Source organism: Triticum aestivum, chromosome 7D (assembly GCF_018294505.1).
Source record: "Triticum aestivum cultivar Chinese Spring chromosome 7D, IWGSC CS RefSeq v2.1, whole genome shotgun sequence".
NCBI lineage: Eukaryota > Viridiplantae > Streptophyta > Magnoliopsida > Poales > Poaceae > Triticum > Triticum aestivum.
The window spans coordinates 279,053,859-279,076,628 of record NC_057814.1 but is presented as its reverse complement, the minus strand read 5'-3'; positions in this window follow the sequence as shown (position 1 = coordinate 279,076,628).

Here is a 22,770-nt window from a genome sequence, read left to right as displayed (position 1 = left end):
AGCTGGTGTGGTGATTATACACACACGCACGCATGCACACGAACTGCATGCACGCCACACTCACACGAACACACGCAACCACGCACGCAACACTCACACGTACACACACATCCACGCACGCACGCAACACTCACACGCACACACGCACGCATGCATGCACACACCACACGACCAGCACACACTCTCACGCTCAAATGCTCAACCTACATGTCGGGGGTTGGGTGCGACATATGCCAAAGGATGGCTTATCATGGTGGGAGCGAGTAGAACGTCGCCGGTGCCTGGAAGCGGGATGAGGCATAGACACGTACGCCGGCGAACTTTACCCAGGTTCGGGGCTCTCCGTGGAGATAACACCCCTAGTCCTGCTCTGTGGGGTCTCCACATGATCACTAAGGCACTAGTGGTACAATGGTGCTCCTTGAGCTATTTGCTAGAGGTGGAAGAAAGCAAGGCTAGCTCTCTCCTCTCTCTATGGTGAGTCTAGTTCTAACAGGTTGGGAAACCATTGCATGGGTGCCCTGGGGGGTTTATATAGGCCTACCCTCCAGGGGTACAGTAGTAATCCGGCTGGGTGTAGGTCCCGGCTGTCAGTCTCTCTGGTGGCCGGCTTCTCCGCCAGCTGCTGGGGCCCGCCGCCTGGTGGGCCCCGCCGACTGGTCTGGTACGGAGCCGACAGGCTGCCCCCGTCGCTCGCGGGTCTTGTCGGCTGCTGATCACTGTAGCCGTGATGCTAATGACGTGGGCTCGGTCAGGGGAGTGTGGCTACAGCCCCGCCGCCTGGCGGGCGATTACTGTAGCCACTCCGTGTCTCGTATGGTTAATGGCGTGTGGGCCCCGAGGAAGGGGCGGGCCGACTGCTGGGGGCCGACCTCCCTCGGGTCCGACTGGCGGGGTTCTAGCCGTCTTCTGGGCTCTCGCTGGTCGGTGGGGCCCATCGTCCTTGGGCCGTACCGACAGGCCGTCGTGGGAGCAGGGCTCCGCCTGCTTGTGGTGACGTCAGGGGTGGAGTGGCAACAGTGCCGCGCCGGGTGGAGATCTCCGCCTGTACGGTGCACTGTGGCCACGCCCATCCCTGGATTTGGGAGGGATGGGCTACACTGTAGCCACTCCCTGTCTTGTCTTTCTTGATGAGGGCGCAGGCTTCGCGGGTGCCATGGGCCGACTGCTAAGGGCCGGCTTCTCTGGAAGCCGCCCACTAGGAGTCGGCTTGTCTTGATGCCGGCTTCTGGAACTCGGCCGTCTATGGGCAGCCGGCTATTCCTCTAGCCGGCCACCAGAAGGCGGCACCTCGTCTTGACGCCTTGAGGGGCGCAGCCAGCCCCGTTGTCTTGAAAGGTTCAGGGACTCGGGTTAGCCTACCCGTGGCCCATTACTCTGACAGTAGTCCCCGAAGCTGGTGAGGTGCCGCGGCTGAGCAGCCGAGGAGCCTCACCTGTTTCCTTCTCCGAGTGCTTGAGGCGGAGCTTCGTCCGACTTCTGCCGAGCCAACTGGCGGGAGTCGGCCTCGTCCGGCCTGACTTATCCAAACTTTGAACGCGACGGCGGGAACCAAGTGGCGTGCTTGCTAAGCCTCCAGGCCGCCGCCCGTTGTGGGCATGTCACATGGCGTCGAGCGGCCGGGCCAGTCTGCCAGCCCACGCTCGCGATAGGACGTGCCTACTGGCAGGGCCCGCCACTACCAGGCCTCGGCACGTGAGCGGATCTGCTGCGGCCGAGGTGGGCGGTTGAGTTTTCCCACGGAGTTACTGCGTGCAGTAACTCGTGCGATAAACGTGGGGGCGTGGGGTCGTGGGCGCAGTAAATCCCACGATCGCCCCATCGGCTTCGCAGCCCGTAGGCCTATAAGTAGGGGGAGGAGGGGAAACGGCGGAGCACGCGCGCCCCTCCACCCCATTCTTTCCTCCTTCTTCCTCTCGCCGTAGCGCCTCCAAGCCACGCTGAGCGCTGCAGTGGTTCGTCTCCGATGAGCTCATCTTCCAACCCCACGCCCCCCATGGCGCGCTCCGGAGCATGGGACGGCTCCGAAGTTCATGACGACCACATCGACTTTCTCCGCCAGACGCGGCGGCTGCCCGGCAAGGACTATGTGAAGGTCCGCCTCGCGCCGGAGAGGGAGATCTTGCCGGCGCCGGAGGAGGGCGAGCGGGTCGTCTTCCGCTCGCACTGCCAGCGCGGCCTGGGCCTGCCGGCGAGCGGCTTCTTCCGGTCCTTCCTCGAGTTCTACGGTCTTCAGCCGCACCACCTCACCCCGAACACGGTGGTGCTGCTGTCCGCCTTCGTCACTCTGTGCGAAGGCTTCCTCGATGTCCTCCCCACCATCGAGCTTTGGGGGGAGTTCTTCTTCACCAAGCTCAGCACCCTCGTCCTGGGCGTGCCGGCTCAATGCGGCGCTTTATTGCGGTGCGGAGGCCGGCAGCCGAAAAAACGTTTCCTCCCATCACGCTGATCAAGTCGGTGAAGATGTGGCAGCGGTCGTACTTCTACGTGAAGAGCGTCTTCCCGGAGGGCGACTGGGTCAACTTGCCGGCTTACGCAGCCGGCCCGCCGGCTGGGAGGCGGCCCAACTGGTCGTACCGGGCCAAGACACTGTCGCCTTCTGGAGCCGCCGCCATCGCGCGGCTCCGGGTGCTGACACAGTCGGAGGGCCTGACCGGGCCCGATTTGCTGTCCGCCTTTGTGGCGCGCCGGGTGCTCCCGCTCCAGGGCTGCCCTCACATGATCTGTCAGATGAGCGGGCATCGGGACCCAAGCCGGCTGTGCACCAAGGAGATGCCTCACGCAGAGGTAGCTCATATGGTGAACTACCTTGCGAACTGCAAGCTCGCAGAGGAGTGGCGGTTTGGCAAGGAGCCATATTCCTGCACCGACCCCCCGCCTATGGTAGGTTATCTTTATTTTTTCTCTATATTTTTTGTTGCCGAATTCTGCCTGTCCAACCTGACCAATCGGCCTTTGAACAGAACCCCCTCCTCCAGCCGGCTGCCGGCGCCGCGGGGCCGGAGCATTAGTTCCTCCCCAACCGAGCGGAGAGCAACGTGGATGACCCCGAATTGGGGGCGGCGGCCTTGGAGGACAACGCCGAGGGGGGAGGCGGCGAAGCAGGCGGCTCGAGGCTCGGAGCCGGCCTTGAGGACTGGCCTGACGATGATGCGGGGGAAGTCGCCCCGCGCCACCAGCCAGGGTCCGGCCAACCAGGCGCGAGCTCATCTGCCGCGCCGGATGCCCAAGGTGGCACGAAAAAACGTAGGGCCGCGCCAAGCTTGTTCGGCAGCCGGCCGGAGAAGCCCAAGGGCTCGGCCGCGGCGACTAAGCGGGATGAAGCGGCCACGAAGGCCATCCGCTTCCGCAAGGCGGTGAAGGAGCCGCAGCTGGTTTCCGCGTAAGTACCGCCTTCATCTCGTACTTTCTCCTTCCTTGCTGATCTTGTCTGAGTTTCTTTGCTTTGTTTCCCTTGATCTAGGGCTCCGCTTTCTCTTGAGAAGTCGGCCGCCGCCTCCATCGTGGGGTCGGCGGAGACTTCCACCACCACTCGGCGGATCGATCCGGCCGCCGACCTCCGGGAGGCGACGGAGCGGAACGCGCGGGAAGCGCGCGAGGAGCAGGAAGCCGCCCGCCTGGAGAAGGCGGAAGCGGAGAAGGCGGAGGCCGCCGCCCTGAAGAAACTGGCGGAGGCCGAGGCAGCCGACGCGGCGAAGAAGCAGGCCGAGGAGGCCGCCCGCCGCCAGTCGGCGGTGTTCGTCACTCCCCTGAACTCCGCGCCGCCGCCACCGGAGTTCGTGGCGCAGACTGGGGAAGCCGGTGGCGAGCACCCCGTCATGGAGAGGGACAGCGGCGACGTCGCCATGCCGGACGTAATCGTGCCTCCACCGTCCGGGAACGCGCAAGGCGAGCAGCCGGCGGACCCGCCGGTGCCGCCAGCCGGAAACGAGGTGGTGACGGGCCCGACTCCTGAGGTCTGCACACCAACGCGCCGCCGGCTTGCAAAGGCGGCTTCGGCGCCACGCCCGCCGGAGACCGGCGCCGCAAGTTCCTCGATCCCAGACACTGAGGCGACCAGCGCCGCGCCCACTGGGTGGGTGCGGGGAGGCGGGACGGGCCCTCTGAACAACGCGATCCTGGACGTTCAAGCCAAACTCCGCGCCGAGGCCGACGCTATCAAGCACTGCAACAAGGCGTTCCTGGAATCGCGAGAGGCCATCCGGGTACGCTTCTTGCTTCTTCGTTTTTAACTCTTGTATTGCTTCGTGGGGGCGCGTCAGCGCACCCACTGGGTGTAGTCCCCGAGTTTCGGGCCGGCTGCTGAGCAGGCGGCTAGGAACTTTAATTAGCAGGCTCTGAGCGCTGATATCCTTTCTGCAGGATTATCATAACCTCCGTGCAGCCGCCTTCAACTCCAAAGTCCAGGAGTTGGATCAACGTGCTGTCGACTTGTCGGAGAGCCGAAGTAAGTCTTCTTCTTTCTCTGCGGGGGCGTTCTGGCGCACCCGCAGGCTGTAGTCCCCGAGATTCGGGCCGACTGCTGCGCAGTCGGGCCGGATCTCCCCGGCAACTGTTCTTCTTTTCTGCTAGTTACTGACGGTTTTCCCTTCTTCTTTTCTCTACAGAGGCCAATGCCGCCTTGCAGCAGCAGTTGGGCGACGCCAACACCGCGTTGCGCACTAAGGAGGTGGAGTGCGGCAAGCTGGCTGAAGAACGTGACCAGCTAGTCGCACAACTGGCGGAGTAGGCGGAGCTTCTCAAGAAGGCCCAGAAGGAGGCGGAGGACAAGGAGACCAGCCTCCTTGTTGAGTTCGCGACCGAACGCTCCACCTGGACCGACAAGGAGGCGATGCTGTCTTCCGGCTTTCACGAGATCGAAGACATAGTTGATGGTGAGCTTCCCTCTTTTTCCTTCTTTGAGCTACCGGCTGCTGGTCGAGCCGGCCTCTCGTCTCTGACTTTGGCTTTTTGCTTTCTGTTTGGGGCAGACTTCTTCCCTGGTCATTCTGACGCCGCCAATCAGGCCATCGAAGCTGATCGCGAAGGACGGAGGGCGGAAGGTGCACAGATCGCTGCCGACGCCCCCCGGACCCTTGGTGAGCAGCTCCTAAGCATCGAGGCCCGTCTTCGGCCGGCTCACCGGATGCTGCGCCGTCTTCAGCGTGTCGGCGCCCAGGCGATCGCCGCCCTGTGGCCGGACATGCCGGCACCGCGCACTCCCAGTCGGACTGCCGACTGGCTGGAGGTGGCGGCCGGCCGTCTTGAGGCCTGGAAGGGCTCCTCGGCCCGGGCTGGAGCGCGCCGGGCCTTGGAATTCGTCAAGGCGTGGTACCCTGGGCTAAGTCTAGCCCAGTTGGCCACGTTTCGACTGGAGGCTCAGGAGGAGTTGGCGGCCGTGGAAGATGACCTTGTCAAGCGTGCAGCGGCAATCGCTGAGTACACTGACACCAGCGTCTTCGTCCCGGAGCAAGCCGAAAATGGCGCTGAGGCGCCACCAGAATGGTTCGGGCTGAACCCGGAGGACGGCGAGGACTCGGCCGAGGTGATCGACTCCAGCGGCGAGGAAGAAGGCGAGGAGGAGGAGGAAGGCGAAGAGGAGGCACCAGAGGTCGGAGCGGACGGCCAACCTCAGCTCGACCGCGCCTCCAGCAACGAGCCACGCCCGGGCGATCCGGCTACCACAAGAGGCGACCAAGCGGAGACTGACCATCCGGCCGCTCCACCAACCGGCGCCACCGACTCCTCCGATCCACCGAACCCGTCTGCCTGCTCCCTAGGCTGCCAGTTTATCTTTTGCTTTACCTGCTTATCAGTCTCGACGAACTTGTTAATTTGCACAATTCCACCCGCGGGGTGTATCTCAAACTTCCGTTGAATGTCGGCCAAGGGCCTTTTGCTATGTAAATATTTTTGCCGAGTTCTATCTTTCCTTGCTTTCTGCCTTTTGGCTTTTTCCTTTGCCGCCCTCCCTTAGTTGCCGTCTTGCCAGCCGAACAGCTGCTCTGCGGACTGTGGCTGGGTCAAGTACTTAGCTACTTTCGGGAGGCAAGTACTTAGCCGATTTAGAACGTTTTAGCAAGTTAAGTAGAAGCCGGCCGGCCGGCTGCTCAACAGCCGGTCGTAGAAGGCGGGAAGCCGGCTTGAACTATGCAAATGCTTTGGGTCCTTAGCCATTTTTTATGTGGGCACCCTTTCTGCCTTACTCCTGCCCACCGAACAGTCGCTCTGCGAGCTACGGCTTCTGGCAGGAGACGGCTTAAGTGCCAACACATTATTTGTCCGGCTGCAGGAAGCATTTCATAGTGCAAGGCGGCTAGTCCCCGGGCCGACTGGTCGGACCCGGTGCCAAGCGGCATAAAGGATATGACACGTTCATAGGCATAATTCTTATCATATAGATAAAAGAGGGTAGTCCCCGAACTCTTCTCGGGGGACCCGGAGTCTTCGTACTTTAATACAAAAGGTAGCGTGGTACATACTGCATCAACTGTAAAATCTTCAGAGGAGATTTGCATTCCATGGCCGTTCCGTCTCCTTGCCGGAGTCGTCCCTCTTGCGTGCTCGAGGCTTCTGGGCGTCGATCAGGTAGTAGTAGTCGTTGCCCAACACTTTGCTGATGATGAAGGGGCCTTCCCAAGGTGCTGAGAGCTTGTGCTGGCCGGCTATTCGCTGGATTAGCCGGAGCACAAGGTCTCCCTCTTGGAAGGATCTCGGCTTGACCTTCCGGTTGTAGTATCGGTGCAGACTCTGCTGGTAGATGCTGGACCGGCTGAGTGCCAACAGCCGGCCCTCTTCCAGCAGATCGACACCGTCTTGTCGCGCTTCCTCTGCCTCCTCTTCGGTGTACATGGTGACTCGAGAGGAGTCGAATTCTATGTGCGTCGGGATGACGGCTTCGGCACCGTAGACGAGGAAGAAAGGCGTGAAGCCGGTTGACTTGTTCGTAGTTCTGCGCATGCTCCAGAGGACGGCCGGCAACTCATCGAGCCAACAGCCGGCCGAGCGCTCCAGACGCTCGACCAGTCGGGGCTTGATGCCGGACAAGATGAGGCCGTTTGCTCGCTCTACTTGCTCGTTTGACTGTGGATGGGCAACGGATGCTAAGTCCAGTCGGATGCCCTGCTTCGCGCAGAAACGGGCCAAGGCGCCTTTGGCAAAGTTCATGCCATTGTCGGTGATGATGCTGTGTGGTATGCCATACCGGATGGTGATGTCGCAGATGAAAGTCCAGCAGTCGGACCATTCAATTTCTTGATTGGTTGGCTTCTATCCACTTGGTGAACTTGTCCACCGCAACAAGCAGATGAGTCATGCCACCTCGCGCTGTTTTGAATGGTCCCACCATGTCCAGGCCCCAGAGGGCAAAGGGCCAGGCAATGGGGATGGTCTTGAGTGCGGAAGCCGACTGATGTGGTTTGGAGCGGAACTTCTGGCACCCTTTGCATTTCTGGACCAAGTCTTTGGCGTCTTCTAGAGCAGTCGGCCAGAAAAAACCGTGGCGGAAAGCTTTGGCCACGAGTGCTCTTGAAGCCGCGTGATGACCAAACTCACCTTGATGAATATCTTTGAGGATTGCTTGGCCTTTCTCCGGCTCTACGCAGCGCTGGTAGACACCAGTGACACTGCGCCTCACAAGCTCTCTGTTGACTATGGTGTATGCTGCTGCCCGTCGTTGCACTTGCCGAGCCGAGATCTCATCAGTCGGCAGCTCTTTGTTCACCAGGAAGTTGAGGATGGGCCTGGCCCACGAAGGCGCTGCAATTTCTTCGATTGCTAGGGCTGCTACTTGCACGAGGGCGGTTGGGCCGGGAGGCGGCGGGTTGGAGTCAGCTGCCGCTTGCTGAGTCGATGAAGTCCCCGGGCCGACTGCTGCAGTCTCCGAGCCGGGTTCAGAAGTCCCCGGGCTGGGTGCGGCTGTTGCAGCCCCGGGTCGTCTGCCGAATTCCTTGTGCCGGCTGCTGGGGTCCTCAAGTCGGATCCGACTGCTTCAGGAGGAGCCGGCACAAAGATGGAATCCGACTCTGGCGATGGCTTGACAGACGGCTTGAGGAAGCGTTGTAGGGCGACGCCGGTTGGTATTGCTTGACGGGTGGAACCGATGCGTGCCAAGGCATCTGCTTGCTCATTGTCATTCCTTGGTACATGGAGAAACTCGCATCCTTCAAAGTATCCACTTAGTTGATGTACGAGGAAGCGGTAGCTTGCCATGTTTGCATCTTTGGCGTCCCAGTCGCCCGACGACTGCTGGACCACCAAGTCAGAGTCTCCATAACATAGGATCTGGCGAATGCCGAGTTCCTTGGCCAGCCGGAGCCCGTGAATGAGTGCCTCGTATTCAGCAACGTTGTTGGAGGCGGCAAAGTGAATTTGCAGCACATATCTGAGCTTGTCGCCTTGGGGAGAGGTGAGGACGATGCCGGCTCCTAAACCGGTGCACATCTTGGAACCATCAAAGTGCATCCGCCAATGGGTGGAGTCCGGCGCTGGCGGCAGGTACTGGGTCTCAGCCCAGTCGACGAGGAAGTCGGCCAGTGCTTGTGACTTGATGGCGGTGCGACGCTGGTTGTAGATGGTGTAGGGGGCCAATCTATGGCCCATTTGGCCACTCGTCCTGAAGCATCTCGGCTTCCAATGATCTCGGCAAGCGGAGCCGTGCAGACCACAGTGATTGGGTGCTCTTGCAAGTATGGCTTCAGTTTCTTGGCGGCAAAGTGCACGCCGTAACACATCTTCTGGTAGTGGGGATAGTTTTGCTTGGAGGCTGACAGCACTTCACTCAGGTAATACACCAGTCTCTGGACTGGTAGTGCCTTGCCTTCTTCCTTGCGCTCTACCACTATGACTGTGCTGACCACCCGGCTGGTGGCGGCGATGTAGAGGAGCATGGGTTCCTTAGGAGTCGGAGCCGCCAGGACAGGCGGAGTGGTCAGCATCTTCTTGAGCTGGAGAAAAGCTTCGTCCGCCTTGTCGTTCCACTCGAAAAAAGTGGTCTTCTTCATGAGCTGGTACAGGGGAAGAGCCTTCTCGCCCAGCCAACTGATGAAACGGCTGATGGATGCCAAGCAGCCAGTGAATTTTTGCACGTCCAGTAGTCGGGTGGGCACTTCCATCCTCTCGATGGCTTTGATCTTCACAGGGTTGCACTCTATGCCGCGCTCTGAGACCAGGAAGCCAAGAAGCTGGCCAGCTGGCACTCCAAAGACGCATTTCTCCGGGTTGAGCTTCATTTGAAATCGGCGCAAGTTCTCAAAGGTCTCCTTGAGGTCTTCTAGCAGCGTTCCACGCTTCTCTGTCTTCACCACCACATCATCCACGTAGACATGGGCGTTTCTGCCGAGTTGCTTGAGGAGGCACTTCTGCATGCAACGTTGAAACATGGCGCCGGCATTCCTCAAGCCGAACGTCATGGTCAAGTAGCAGAAGGCTCCAAACGGTGTGATGAAGGCGGTCTTTAGCCTGTCGGCCGGGTTCAGCTTGATCTGGTGATACCCTGAGTATGCGTCCAAAAAACTCAACAGCTCGCATCCGGCTGTGGAGTCTATCACTTGGTCAATTCTCGGCAAAGCAAATGGGTCTTTGGGGCAGGCTTTGTTGAGGCTGGTATAGTCAATACACATGCGCCATTGCTTGTTTTTCTTTAGCACAAGGACTAGGTTGGCCAGCCACTCTGGAAAGAACACTTCCATGATGAAGCCGGCTGCCAGCAGCCGGGCTATCTCTTCTCCGACGACTCTTCTCTTCTCCTCTGACAGGCGGTGCAAGGGCTGCCTGACCGGCTTGGCATCTGACTGAACATGTAGCTTGTGCTCGGCGAAATCCGTCGGAACACCCGGCATGTATTTGGGAGACCATGCAAAGATATCCCGATTTTCACGAAGGAAATCGACGAGCTCGCCTTCCTATTTGCTGTCAAGATTTGCTCCTATAACAGCGTGCCTCTCCGGGTGCTCCGGGTCCAAGGGTATCTTCTTTGTCTCTTTGGCTGGCTTGAACGAGCCCTCGGCTTCCGACTCCTTGGGGTTGGGTGACATTTCCGGCTGCTTGCCTACCATCGCCACAACCCGGTCAAGGAGCCGCTTCTCGGCCGCGATCACAAGGGACTCGGCCAGCCGGCTGCTATCTGCCGTGCAGGCGGACGACTTCTTGTAATCCCCTGCTATGGTCAGAATTCCCTTGGAACTCGGCATCTTCATCTTGAGGTAAGCATAGTGGGGGGGCGCCATGAACTTGGCCAGAGCAGGCCGGCCAAGTAGTGCATGGTATGGGCTCTCAAGGTCCACCACCTCAGATCAGACTAGCTCTCGGCGGTAGTGATCTTTATTTCCAAAGAGGACATCTTATCTGGATCTTGCCGATTGGTGAGCAGGAAAGGCCAGGAACTATGCCATGGAATACAGTTCGGCTGGGCTGAAGTTGCCTTTGTTTGATTCCTAACATCTCCATGGTATCCTTGTACAGGATGCTGATGCTGCTGCCGCCATCTATCAAGACTCGGGAAAAACGAGCAGCTCGCCTCTCTGTGGCAAAAGTGGCATCCAGAACCAGGGCATAGGAGCCAGGATTGGGCATTACTTCCGGGTGGTCGGCTCTGCTCCAGGTGATGGGCTTCTCGGACCAATGCATGAACTCGGGGGGTCTCTGATGCTACTGCATTTACTTCCTGCTGTCGTTGCCGTCTGCTGTGCTTATCGTCGGCCACGCTGGTGAACACGACATAAGCTCCGTGCTCTTCAGGATACTCGTCTTGTATGGCTCCGACTGGTCAAACTACCGGCTGCTGGGGTGGAGGAGGTGGCGGCTGCCCAGCAGACGGAGGAGGCAGAAGGCCGTCACCCTTGGCGATCCTGGTGAGCCAATGGCAGTTCCGAGTGGTGTGGTTGGACGGCTTCGCGCCACTGTGAAATTTGCAGGGTGCATCAAGAGTCTGCTCATACGAGAAAGCGGGCAGCCAATTGGGCTTGCCGCCCTTCTGGCGCTTGGATGGAGGCTGCCCTTTTGGCTGCTGGTCTTCGACTGTCGCCACCTGCCGGCTAGTGGAAGCCGGTTGCGTGGCCTTGAGTTTGTTGTCGTTGGGTTGTTGACGCCGACTGGTGTCTCCAGCCGGGGCCTGAGGAGCTGGGGAAGCCACTTTGCCAGTCGCATCAACTTGGATCTCTGCCTTCATGGAGGAGTCGGCCGTGGCGTATTTATCTGCTATGATCAGCAGCTCGTCGAGGGTCGCCGGCTCGTCACAGAGAAGCCTATGCTTGAGAAGGGTGCCCTCTCGGCACCCGGCGGTGAAGTACTCGATGGCCTGCACCTCATGCACGCCCTCGCAAGAGTTGCGGAGCTCGGCCCAGCGTGTGAGGTAGTCACGAGTCGACTCGTTGGGGCCTTGGACACACAAGGAGAGCTGGCGGGGCTTGGGCGGCCGCTTGTAAGTGCTGGTGAACTTGCGGACGGAGGCTTCGGTGAAGTCGACCCAACTATTGATGCTGCGGGGCTTCAGGTTGTTCAGCCATGTCCGGGTCGTGCCCTGGAGCATGAGCGGAACGTACTTCACGGCAATGCGCTTGTTGCCGTTTGTGATGCTGACAGTTGTGGAGTAGTCGACCAGCCAGTCCTCCGGCTTTACGGAGCCGGTGTATTTGGGCGTGTCTCTCGGGAGAGTGAACCCTTTGGGGAAGGGCTCATCTCGAATGCGAGGGCCGAAACAGGGCGGACCCAACTTATCTTCTTCTTCTAGCACCAGGGATCGGTTGAGACGGTCGATCCGGTGGCGGGCGTTGTTTTCTCCGACTCCTTCTCGGCGGCCAAGGCGGTCGCCGAGTGTCGGGTGCTCACACTACAAAAAAAGACACATCCGTGACATTTTGGGCCGAACGAAAAAAATGCTGTCATACATATGACACTTCTATGACGGTAATTGTGACAAAACCCGGTATCATCATAGATGTGGTGGGCTCCTACTTCTATGACAAAAAATCATGACAAAAAATGGGCTTTTCGTCCTGGGCGAGCCGGAGACGCAGCTGCATGACATTCTTTGGGCCGTCTATGACGGAAAAACCCGTGGTAGAAGCGAGGGCGAGGAAAATTTCGGGGAGTTCCCGGTTACGGTGGGAGGTCGGGGGCCGAGCGATGCGCGTTTCTCTCGTACACATACGCGCGTGTGTGTGAGGCGTTGGCTCTAACTGAACCCGAGCGAGGCATTGGGCTCTAACTGAACCCCAAGCGATTGCACTGCACGCTACGCGTTACTGAACCCGAGCGATCGATCGATGGCTGTTAACTGAACCCGATCGAGAGATTCCTTCGCTACTGCTGCTAACTGAAGCCGATCGATGCTGCCTCTGGGATGAACAGTGAGCGTTGCGGGGGGTTTGGATGAACAGTGAGCGGTGGCGTTGCCTCTGGATGAACAGGACCCCGTGGTGTGGTGGAGGGCTGGATGAACAGTAGACGGTGGAGGGGTGCCCGTGGACGGGTGGTTGAACAGGACCCCGTGGTGTGGAAGGCTGGATGAACAGTAGATGGTGGAGGGGTGCCCGTGGAGGGGTGGTTGAACTATAGCCGATGGAGTAGCGCGCGGTGGAGGCTGGATGAACAGGAGCCCGTGGAGGCTGGAGGAGGTCGACGGTAGCTCATGGAGGCTGGAGGAGGTCGACGGTGGAGATGAACAGTATCCCGTGGAGTCCCGTTTTGCGGTACGCCACACCCCTCACGATGAACAGGACCCCCGTTTCGACCGTAGGAGGTCCGTTTCATCTGTTTTGCGGTACGCCACACCCCTTCCGATCAACAGGACCCCCATTTCGACCGTAGGAGGTCCGTTTCGTCCGTTTTGCGGTACGCCACACCCCTCCCGATCAACAGGACCCCCATTTCGACCGTAGGAGGTCCGTTTCCTCCGTTTTGCGGTACGCCACACCCCTCCCGATCAACAGGACCCCCGTTTCGACCGTAGGAGGTCTGTTTCCTCCGTTTTGCGGTACGCCACACTCCTCCCGATCAATAGGACCCCCGTTTCGACCGTAGGAGGTCCGTTTCCTCCGTTTTGCCGTACGCCACACCCCTCCCCATGAACATGACGCATTCCGTTGCCTCCCCATGAACACGACGCATTCCGTTGCCTCCCCATGAACACGATGACAACGTTGTTTCTCCGTTCCAACCCAACCATGTACACGAGCCCTGGCCATACGTATGCGCGAGTAGGCGTTCGAGACCCCGCCCGTATGTACACATACGTGGCCATATTTTCTTTCTTGCACCCTAGCCGTTGTACGTACGTGTACATACTACGTGCGCGTCTCTACTACGACACGTACGTGCCTCTACTACGAAACGTGCACGCCTCTACATCCACCAGTATATATGTACGTACACGTTCGCGGCCAGAATGACAATGCTACGTACGCTTCGACCAGGTGGGTCCCGACTGTCAGGCAGTTCCTTGCCTGCGAAGATGTAGCTGGTGGGTCCCAGCAGTCAGGGGGGCGAATCATTTTTTTGCCCGGACGCACTTCCTTGCGTGCGAAGATGTAGCTGGTGAGTCCCAGCAGTCAGGGGCAAACATTTTTTCGCGAAATACGGTGGCCCGTCCGGTGGGTCCCCGCTGTCAGGTGGTGGAATAATTATTTTGCACGTAATAAGGAGGAAATTCCTTACTGCGGCCGTGGACCCAGCTGTCAGCCTCTCCACGTACAGTCCACGTCCGATGGAAGCCGTTCCTTGACCATGTTGACCACGCCGCGCCGAGAGCACCAGGGCGGTGGACGACGGCGAGGCCTAGGAAGGGGACGACGTGGAGCCGGGGAAGACGCGGCAGTGGATGCCCACGCGTAGAGGAGTACGAGGGTTCACTGGTTCGCTGCGGTGTGAGGCTGCCGTCACCGCAGAATAACAGGGGGTATGGGTGAGTAGAGGGATGGCCTGGCCAGCGGTGGGAGTAGTAGGGGGCGGTGAGGCCTCCGCCGCATCGCAGCCGGCCACGGGAGGCAGGAGCACGAGGCATGACCGGCGCTGGTTTGGGCGGCTGGAGCAAGAAGACCAGAGGTTGAAGAAGCACTACGGCCATTGGATGGACATCGTACGGTCACTGGAGCTAGAATCGTGCATATTGACTAAGTTGACAAAGCCCTCCATCCCCGTCAACTTAGTAGGCCCACAAGTCAGCCTGCCACTATACTGGGTCCTACCTAACAGGGGGAGTATTCATTTTTTTGTGCGTAATAAGGAGGCACTTCCTTGCGTGCGAAGATATAGCTGGTGGGTCCGAGCTGTCAGCAGAGGTAACATTTTTTCACGAAATACAGAGGCCCTTTCGGTGGGTCCCTGATGTCAGGTGGAGGAATCATTATTTTGCGCGTAATAAGGAGGCATTTCCTTGCGTGCGGCCGTGGACCCAGCTGTCGGCCTCTCCACGTACAGTCCACTTCAGATGCATGTCGGTCGTTGACCACGTTGACGAGGCCGTGCCGAGAGCACCAGGGCGGTGGACGACGACGAGGCCTAGGAAGGGAACGACATGGAGGTAGGGAAGACTCGGCAGTTGTTTCCCACGCGGAGGGGAGTATGACTGTACGAGGGTTTACTGGTTCGTCTGCCGTCGCCGGAGAATAACAGCAGGTGTGGGTGAGTAGAGGGATGGCTAGGCCAGCGATGGTAGTACGGTGGGGCGGTGAGGCCTGCGCGGCAGCAGAGCTGGCCGCGGGGAGGATAGAGCAGGCAGTCCCGCCGGCGCTTGTTTGAGCGGCTGCAGCAGGAAGAGCAGAGATTGAAGAAGCACGACGGCCGTTGGATGGCCATCCAACAGTCACTGCTTGTGCGTCAATCTTTTTTTAGGAAAGCCTCAAATCTGTGGAAAACAGCATACAGCCCATCTGCCATTATTTCTAATGATTTAGAGCCCATTTTCTAATTATTAAGGTTTTTTTGGAGCCCATATTCTTTTTGTTAGCATTACAACGCATATTGTGGCCACGGTTAAAAAATTATACGAAATTTTGCATATTTCGGTGCGGTCCGAACTGTTTTTAATCCCGAAATTTCGACTCACATTCAAACTGATTTTAAAAATAAATGTATATCAATATAAAATCCAACAAATTCTCCACGCATAAAAATTAATGTAATTTAAAATCTAGAAATGAAAAAAAAGATATTTGAAACTAATTGCCGGTTTGATGTGTTTTAAAAATATACAGCCCATTTCTCATTACTGATGGGCCATTTTCTCGGCCAGCCAAATGAAAGCTCTCCTCGTCTTGAAAGATTTGCAGCCCAACAGGCCTGACAAAGCGACTTACTTGGCAAATCACAAAAAAATGGGCTGTGGCCGTGGACCCAGCCATCAGCCTCTCCACGTACAGTACTCTTCCGATGGAAGTCGTTCCTTGACCACGTTGACCACGCCGCGCGGAGAGCACCACGGCGGTGGACGACGGCGAGGCCTAGGAAGGGGACGACGCGGAGCCGGGGAAGACGCGGCAGTGGAAGCCCGCGCGAAGAGGAGTACGAGGGTTCACTAGTTCGGCTGCGGTGTGAGGCTGCCGTCGCCGCAGGGCCTGGCCAACGGTGGGAATAGTAGGGGGCGGTGAGGCCTCCGCGGCAGCACAGCCGGCCACGGGAGGCAGGAGCATGCGGCACGACTGGCGCTGCTTTGGGTGGCTAGAGCAAGAAGACCAGAGGTTGAAGAAGCACTACGGCCGTTGGATGGACATCGTACGGTCACTGGAGCTAGAATCGTTCATATTGACTAAGTTGACAAAGCCCTTCGTCCCCGTCAACTTAGTAGGCCCACAAGTCAGCCTCCCACCAAGGTGGGTCCTAGCTAGCCGGGGGAGTATTCATTTTTTGTGCGTAATAAGGAGGCACTTCCGGTGGGTCCGAGCTGACAGCGGGGGGAACGTTTTTTCACAAAATACGGTGGCCCGTCAGGTGGGTCCCAGCAGTCAGGGGCAAACGTTTTTTTCGCAAAATATGGTGGCTCGTCCAGTGGGTCCCTGCTGTCAGTTGGAGGAATCATTATTTTCCGCGTAATAAGGAGGCACTTACTTGCTGCGGCCGTGGACCCAGCTGAGACTCTCCACGTACAGTATACTTCCGATGGAAGTCGTTCCTTGACCTCGTCGCGTTCTGTTGCATGCATGCGTCCATGGGCGTGGTGCATCCCCACCGTCAGCCTCTCACATACAGTCATCTTCCGATGACTCTCGGTTGTTGACCACGTTGACCACACCATGCCGAGCGCACCCAGACTGGAACGACTCGGAGATGGGGAAGACGGGGCAGTGGAGTCGCAGATGGAGAGGAGTGGGAAACTTCACTGGTTCGGGTGCGCGGCAGCACAGCCGCGGTGCCGCCCACGGGAGACAGGAGCAAGAACAGAGGTTGAAGAAGGAGCACGGCTGTTGGATTAACATCCAACGGTCCAGCTGCTAGAATCATTTGTTGATTAAGTTGACAAAGCCGTGCGTACACGTCCGCTTAGTAGGCCCACAAGTTAGTCACCAAATTTGACGGGTCCCAGCTGTCAACGGGATGAATAATTTTTTCGCAAAACAAGGAGGCACTTCCTTCCATGCAAAGATACAGCCGGTGGGTCCGAGCTGACAGCGGGGGGAACGTTTTTTCACGAAATACGGTGGCCCATCAGGTGTGTCCCAGCAGTCAGGGGGCAAACGTTTTTTTCGCAAAATACGGTGGCCCGTCCAGTGGGTCCCTGCTGTCAGTTGGAGGAATCATTATTTTCCGCGTAATAAGGAGGCACTTACTTGCTGCGGCCGTGGACCCAGCTGAGACTTTCCACGTACAGTATACTTCCGATGGAAGTCGTTCCTTGACCTCGTCGCGTTCTGTTGCATGCATGCGTCCATGGGCATGGTGCATCCCCACTGTCAGCCTCTCACGTACAGTCATCTTCCGATGACTCTCAGTTGTTGACCACGTTGACCACACCGTGCCGAGCGCACCCAGACTGGAACGACCCGGAGATGGGGAAGACGGGGCAGTGGAGTCGCATATGGAGAGGAGTGGGAAACTTCACTAGTTCGGGTGCGCGGCAGCACAGCCGCGGTGCCGCCCACGGGAGACAGGAGCAAGAACAGAGGTTGAAGAAGGAGCATGGCTGTTGGATTAACATCCAACGGTCCAGCTGCTAGAATCATTTGTTGATTAAGTTAACAAAGCCGTGTGTACACGTCCGCTTAGTAGGCCCACAAGTTAGTCACCAAATCTCACGGGTCCCAGCTGTCAACGGGATGAATAACTTTTTCGCAAAACAAGGAGGCACTTCCTTCCATGCGAAGATACAGCCGGTGGGTCCCAGCTGTCAGGTGGAGAAATAATTTTTTTCACAAAACAAGGAGATCCCTCCTGTAGCTGGTTCGAATCCAAACCTAGACTATGACTATATATGGTGCTATGCTACTCTGCAAGTAATGAAACTGACATATCCAACGTTCGCTTTTCCTCTTCTCTACTTACTCTGCCTAGCATCAGAACCTCTGGCCACAGCAACCATGTCTGCTGGCTGCTCGTCCACCTGCTCTTCAGCAGGCAACAACCAGATATGCGCCAAGTCGCCACCCGTACCATCGCCTGTGGGTCTCATCACACCCCCGCCGGCACGCGCACCGCAGCCGATTGCTCATCGCAACCCGCTGCCGTGGGTGTGGTGCCACTGCTGCAAATCACGCAGAGTCATCCGTCGCGTCTCAACCACAATCCGCAACCCTGGCCGAGTCTTCTACAAATGCCCGAATCATGGGGTAATAATATGTTTAAGTGTTGTTCTGCTGCTTTCAGTTGCTGATTTTTTAATAGTTTGGTTGATGATCTTCCAATTTGATTCGTGCAGAAAAGGGAAGATTCGTGTGATTTGTATTTCTGGGAAGTTGCTGATGTGGGGGAATGCAACTACGCTGATTATTTGGTTAGCCGAGGAATCCCAATACCAGCAGGTTGGGGTGTTGGACAACTGAAGGAACGGCAGAAGAGGAAGATGCAGAGCAGAAGGTTAAAGATGCAGTTCCTCTGATCATGGCCAAGCAACAGCTGCTGAACGGCCTTGATAGCAATGAGGAGATGAAAGAGCTTGTGAAGATAATGGGCAAAATCGATGTGCTATGTAGGATGATTGTCTCTTTATTTGCAGTGTATGTAGCACTCGTGATATATTCAGTGGCTACGACATGAGCACTTTGCTGAAACTAGTAATGAATGAAACCTGTGTAGCAGGCTGGGCGTAGAGTTGTGAACATCTAATGATTTCTATTAACGGAAATCAGGGGGTATCTCCTTTTGCTCATATAAATAAATAAATAGCAGAGGCCCTGTCGGGTCAGCTTTTGTTCTCATTCGAAGACGTCGAGCAAATTGCAGTCCAACAGCAAACTATGTCATCAAATTCAAGTTTCACAGCCAAATATGAGTACAACTAAACAACAATGTCATCATGTTTTAGTTGTCATACAATCACCAAACACAAATCAGCATACATAACAAGTGATGTTCTCACAGCAAAATACTAAACAACATGTTCATCAGGTTTCAGTTGTCATAGCAAACACAATTTCACATAGTAGATAAAAAACGTCTTCTGACAGGCAAATACGACAAAAGCAATGTAATCATCATCCGCAGCAGCAGCGTCAACATCTTCGCCATGTGTATCAGTCTGAATCGTAATTCCCCACGGTGTCATCTTCTTCTTCGTCCTCAACGTCCTCGAACGTTGGCTTCTTCTTGATCAACTCTTGTATGTCCACAGCACGACAGGCAATCTTTTCGCCGGCGTCATTGACGTGATGGTTCTCAAAGATATTAGGAACATCTGTGTTATCTTGTACAACAGGAGCAGTGTAAGCATCATCTTGTTGTGCAACTTCATTAAACGAATTCCTCTGCTCAAACATTTGCAATACTCTACAGTCATCGCTACGTGCAAATGTGTCTTCCAAGAAAAATATCTGTGTTGCTTGATTTGCCAAAATAAAAGGCTCGTTGGTCTGGTACGCCGCCTTGACATTGATGGATTTGAAATAATCATCAGCTCTGGGTTTTGCGATCCTGGAAAATAGGTTATACCAACGATAGCACAACAGAACCACACACCGATGATCCTCGAAACTGGAGATATACTGCAACTGAACAATGTCTATTATGTTAGCATACATTTCCGTTGTCTCTTTGTCATACGTATCCGTGCTCATGATGGCACTGTTTTGTGTCTTCCTGCCTTCGTCTCGTGCAAGGGTGTTGTAGCGCACATCTCCAACAACGCAAGATTCATAATGTCCTACCCGAGTATCAGGACCCATTGCTAGTGAGTAAAGGGCACCATCAACTGCCTGCCCATCCTCCCGCATCTTCTTAACCTATGGTTAGAAAATAGACAAGCTGATCATCTTATGTACTCAATATATTAAAAAAACTGACAGTGCACTTCAAAAGCTTACATGGTTCTTGAACCATTTCACAAATCCTGCCATAACCAGTTTGTCAATGTTTCTTGGATTTTGCGGCAATAACCCCTCTTTGTAGATGCTGCACAACATAGTGATCGCGTCAAACATCTAAATATATAAGAATGTGCTGCAAGTTTAGTAGATTACGATGTATAAGCTGCAGTACTGCACTTACTTGATATAAGGTAGTATCTCAGGACAGTTATTCAACACATACCAAACCATTTTGTCCAAATCTTTAGGTTTGTCCTCTTGTCGACTCTTCCCTGTAACTCGAACAGAATAATCGAAAACATTGAGCCCGGGATTGTCTTCACCCACCTCTTTGCTAAGCTGATCAGCTGTTTCATGTATTTTGAGCAGAATGTCAACGCTTCTATAGCAATGTAGGCCTCTGCAATGGAACCCACGGGTCTAGCTATGTTCCTAACATAGCCCTTGAAAGTGCCTAGCCGCCTTTCAATAGGGTACATCCAGCCATACTGTACTGGACCTCTAAGTAGTGCCTCATCAGGTAGATGAACAGCCAAATGCACCATCACATCAAAGAAGGCTGGAGGATATATCTTCTCAAGGTCGCATAGGATAGTTGTTATCTTCTCTCTAAGACGCTCCAAAGCATCTATCCTGATATTCCTACTGCAGAGTTCCCTGAAGAATTGTCCCAACTCTGCAACTGCTCTGTATAAGTCAGGGCGGCCCAATCCTCTAAGGATAACAGGTAAAACCCTTTGAAGTAGGACATGGCAGTCATGAGTTTTCAACCCTTGTACCTTGTTTCCATCTGCACTGACTCTCCTTTCAGGGTTGGAAGCAAATCCATGTGGGAATCTCACACGTGACAGGACCTCGCAGAATTCTTTTCTTTTTACCTTGTCTAAGACGTACATAGCTGGTGCCATATCCCGTGGTTTACCTTCATCTTGCACCTGCAAATCCTTTCTGATACCCAGGTGTGTCAAATCAATCCTAGATTTTAAGGTATCTTTCGTCTTGCCTTCAATATTAAGAAGTGTGCCGATAATGCTGTCACATATATTTTTCTCGATGTGCATCACATCAAGATTATGCCGCAGATCCAAATCTTTCCAATACTCCAAGTCCCACAAAGTGGACCTGCGGGTAAACAATAATCTCTCTTCTACCCTGCCACGCTTCCTTTTCCCGCTACCATTACCAGGATGGTTTCCTGGTGTAATATGCCTGACCTTCTCTAATTCCACTTGCAACTCATCGGCGGTGAGCCTCTTTGGCACATCACGGTTTTCATGCTTTGCATTGAACACATGTCTTCGGTATTTTCTAGGATGCGGCTTGTCCTTGGCAAGGAAACGGCGGTGTCCAATGTGACAGATCTTGCTAAGTATTGCGTATGACAGCAGATTCCTATCACAGCGAACACATGCATTGTAACCATGTGTCGTTCGCCCTGACATAGTGCCCAAAGCCGGATAATCATGGATGCACCAAATTATAACAGCACGCAGAAAGAAATCAGCTGGTGGGCTGCTATATAGGTCTCGAGTGAGAACACCCTTCCATAGCTGTTGAAGTTCCTCCACAAGAGGCTCCATGGACAAATCAAAATCCTTTCCAGGACTTTTTGGACCTGGGATGAGCAAGGCCATCATGTAGTTTGATTCTTTGGTGCGGACATTTGGAGGCATGTTGTAAGGGATAACAAGCACTGGCCACATGCTATATGTGGCGCTCTGGTGGCCAAATGGGTTAAATCCATCTGAAGCTAAGCCAAGTCTAATGTGTCTCGGGTCAGCAGCAAACTCTTTGTGTTTATCATTGAAGCTTTTCCACTCACTACCATGAGATGGATGGCTCATTACATTCTAATCTCTGTACTCCTGGTTCCTAGAATGCCACAGTACATCCTCTCTTGTTTCAGCATCATGAAACAACCTCTGCAATCTTGGTATAATTGGAAAATGTCTCAGAACATTATGAGGAATCCTCTTCACAGCATCGCCATCTTTCCATCTTGATGATTTGCATTTCGGGCATTCACTTAAGTTGGCATAATCCTTCCGGAACAGAACACAATTATTCTTACAAACATGGATCATATCATATCCAATTCCAACTGCACGAAGGAAATTCTTCATTTTACTCTAGGTGTGTGGCAGCTCAGACGCATCTGGGAAAGATTCTGTCGGGTGGTAGGTGCGACATATGCCAACGGGTGGCTTATCATGGTGGGTGCCCGTAAGACGTCGCCGGTGCCTGGAAACGGGATGAGGCGAAGACATGCACACCGGCGAATCTTACCCAGGTTCGGGGCTCTCCGTGGAGATAACACCCCTAGTCCTGCTCTGCGGGGTCTCCGCATGATCACTAGATCAGAAAGAGTAGCTACAAATGCTCCTAGAGCTGTTGGGTTCAAGGGAGAAGAAGAGCAAGGCTAGCTCTCACTTCCCTCTCTATATGGTGTGTGTGTAACTCTAAGAAGCCAACCCTTTGCATGGGTGCCCCGGGGGGGTTATATAGGCCTACCCCCCGGGGGTACAATTGTAATCCGGCTGGGCGCGGGTCCCAGTCATCAGTGTCTGCGCTCGCCGGCTTCTCCGCCGGCCGTTGGGGCCCGCCGACTGGTGGGTCACGCCGGCTGCCGGCCTCTTGGTCGACAGGCCGGCCCCACTGCCTAGGGGTCTTGTCGGCGGCTGCTTACTGTAGCCTCATCCCTGATGACGAGGGCTTCGTCGAGGTAAGCGTGGCTACAGTGTGCCGCCTCGAGGGCTCTCACTGTTGCCTTACCTCGTCTTGTCTCCTTAATGTGGCACATGCTTCGAGGGAGGGGGGTAGCCGGCTTCTGGGGGCCGGCTACACCCTTGGCCGACTGGGGGAGGCCGGGCCGCCTTCGCGCCTCTCTCTGGCTAAAGGGGCCCGCCGCCCGTGGGCCGTACTGACGTCTGTCGCAGATGACGTTGAGGCCAGCATGGCTACAGTGCCGAGCCGGACGGGAGATGGCTGACTCGTACGGCGTCCTGTGGCCATGCCTGCCTTGGGCTTCGGGGGTAGTGGGCCGCACTGTGGCCACACCCCGTCTTGTCGCCGTTATGTGGGTGTAGTTTTGGTGGGTGCAGTCTTGGCCGGCTTTCTGGAGTCGGCGTGCTTCATGGCTGGCTCTTGGAAGTCGGTCCTCTTGGCGCCGGCTTCCTGGAGTCGGCCATCTCGCAACCATCTTGGGGGAGGTCACCGGGGCCGGGTCGCCTTTGGACGGCCCCTGCGGTAGTCGGCCAGGGGAAGTCGGCCCAATGCTTCGAACGCTTGAAGGCTCAACCGGCCTGATAATTTTTTAATAACCATGGGTAGTCGGTTAGGCTAC